Here is a 3,092-nt window from a genome sequence, read left to right as displayed (position 1 = left end):
CAGCTAAAAGTGAAGTTAAACTCTTTCACACGTGTCTCCAAACAACCTCAACCCCCCTTGAAAGTGGAAGAAAACCGAGTTGCCCGTTGCTTTAATCCAGGGACGAGTCTCCCTTTTTGCTGCTGATGGTTCCACTTTGTGGGTTTCGTGTTCCAGTTGTGTCTCTGGCACTGATGATCACAGGCGCCGTGCTGGCAGCGGCAGAGCGGCGAGCGAGGGGCCTTCGCCCCACATCATAAACAGTCAAATAGAATTAAGTAATGTGTGCTAAACCATGAGGGATAGATCAGTAACTATGAGAATTTGTGGAGCGATCAGCGACTGTTAGTCAAAAATGGTAAAAAATATAAGTCTCATTTCAACCTGTGTCCCCCTGAAGCCTGACACTATCTTTGCGATTGGTACCTAATGAGCCCCCCCCCCCCTGCAGACCACAGATAGAGAGAAGCCTCTCTGATATGTTGCCACGTTTCCTTTTACAGGCCCTGTAATTCCTCACAACAGCTGCATGCTGCAGTTTTTTACTGACCGTTACTCACACACCGGCCAAATGGTGCGTTTGACGAGGACTATTTTCGATTGTTGGATTATGCTACACAAGTGAGTCTTTCCAGCAGCGGGACAGTGTCTATATCAGGGGGGGCCAACCCTGGTCCTCGAGAGCCGCAGTCCTGCACGTTTTAGACGTCTCCTCACATCAATACAGCTGACAGCAATTAGTGGCTCCTTGTCAAGCTTTCTGCAGAGCCTCATCATGACAACAGGTGTGTTTGAGCAGGGAAACGTCTAAAACATGCAGGACTGCGGCTCTCGAGGACCAGGGTTGGCCCCCCCTGGTCTATATAATCAACTCAGTGGTCCAGTTTAATGGCGAAGAAGGGAGAAGTCGAGTGTGTGTGTGTGTGTGTGTGTGTGGCTCATTTACAAGTAATAATAAAAACAGAGCTCACCGGCGCTGGAGTTTTGGATACGACAGGTTCAACATTCACATGAAAGATTCAGAGATTAACTCATGAACAGTTTACTTTTACTGTTTGAAATGTTATTTTGTTGTTTTTTTTATTAAGAATGAAATAATATGCTCTTGTAGGAGTCTGCAGGCGGAGCAAAGGCTCGGACGGAGCAGAGGATTATGACCCTGAAGCCTCAATCACAATCACAATCACAACCAATAACGCCATAATCTGAGCCCTTCTTAATAGAAATACACCAATAACATAATCCCTTGATATCAATGTAATACAATAGGAAAATAATTTATTTTGATGTATGGATTTTCCTCAAGTAAACCTATTTTGTTTAATTAAACCGCATATAGCTTTTATTTTTATGAAATGCATCTTTTTTTCAATGTACTATTTAAATCTAACCAGATCTAATCTATATTTACCCTGGTCTAATCTGGATTTGACCTGGTTTAATCTAGATTTCATTATCGAGATTTAATATGGATTTACCTCTATAATCTAAATCTTATCAGGAATTAACTGTGTAATCTAGATATAATCTATATTCAACTGTATAATCTAGACATAATCTAGATTTAACTTGGTCAAATCTGGATTTATCCTGATCTGAACTGGATTTGACCTCGTTTAATCTAGATTTTATTATCAAGATTTACCTCTATAATCTAAATCTCATCAGGATTTAACTGTGCAATCTAGATAGAATCTATATTTAATTTGGCCTAATCTGGATTTAACCTGAAATCTAATCTGGACATAATAGTGAATTTAATCTATATTGTTTTAATCATTTCAGTATGTTTCTTCTCCTAAACAAATTGAAGGTGTGAATAATGATGACAATGATCAATGACTTTCTAATAACCGAATAAATAGACGATCAAATATGGACTGATTATAAAAATGACATTATCTTTTCAAATAAGCTTACTCATAAGAAGGAATGCAAAAAAATAAAACTATTTCCAAAAACGTGACATTATTGGCTGCAGTTATTACATTCTAATGTTTTTTTAAATGCTTCTTCAATCATGTAATAAGTTATTATTGGCAAAAGGTTATTATGATAATAGATGCATTGGAAAGTTATTGCATTTTGGGCTTTTGTGACACTGAAAGAGGTCTTGCGTTCTCTGGACTGTCCCCAGCGGCGGCGTCCCTCTTCGTCTCCGCCGCCCAGGTGGAAAAAACAAAAGCGGATCCCCACACTGTTTCATATTAAAGCTCTTTAATCGGTTTGTTAGAACGAGTCACGACGACGAACTGCTTTACACTTGGAGAGAGGAGCACGGACAGAGTCAAAAGCCCATATCAAAAACAGCACAGACATGGCCGCCGCGTCAGAACACTTTCTACGTTCTACATTCACCTTATCGGACGGGGAAACGCCAACGTACGTCGCACACGTTTAGGAAAGACACGACTGTAAGAGGCCTGTAGAGCTCTACTGTAAGCTATCCCGTGGGAAATATATAGGTCTGTATATACTGTGGAGGGTGCGGTATGTACAGAGGAGATGGAGGAGAGTGAAAGCACAGGGTTTAAAGGCGGAGTCTCGTCTGGAAAGATGAGCTGCCCGCCGTTTCAAACACGAGGCGCGAGGGCCAGAAGAGGCTCCAGTCCGGCCGAGGCGCCTGGCAAATTGTCCAGATTCCAAAGAAAACATTGGTTTTCAAGCAAATGTCTTAAGAGTGGCAGAAACAACACACACGAGCTGAGATATGGCCGCCGTGACGGCGAGCAAACTAGCATTAGCCTGAAAGCTAGCTCAGGATAAAAACTGTTTCTTGGCTTCATGTTGAGATTGTCGTCGTTTCCTAAACATTCTCATCATCTGCGCCGCAACAAAGAAGAACTTTAAAGTTTAAATTCAATGTTATTATGGTGCTATTTTACCAGTCCGGCCCACTTTTATTATTATTATTTTAATTTATGATTAATCTTCATACATTTGCTGACAAGTGCTCCCCAGTAATCTGATAATGTCATGAATACATACAATTCATCATAAAACTTAAACTGGAACTCTAACAAGGCTTTTACACAATTTTGATCCTTAAACATTATTTGATAGAAAAATAATGTTGGACTTTGACTTGTTTACTCTGTAGAATAAACTTTATT

The sequence above is a fragment of the Blennius ocellaris genome, assembly GCF_963422515.1.
Source record: "Blennius ocellaris genome assembly, chromosome: 5".
Classification (NCBI taxonomy): domain Eukaryota; kingdom Metazoa; phylum Chordata; class Actinopteri; order Blenniiformes; family Blenniidae; genus Blennius; species Blennius ocellaris.
Note: the sequence above shows the minus strand (reverse complement) of the source record.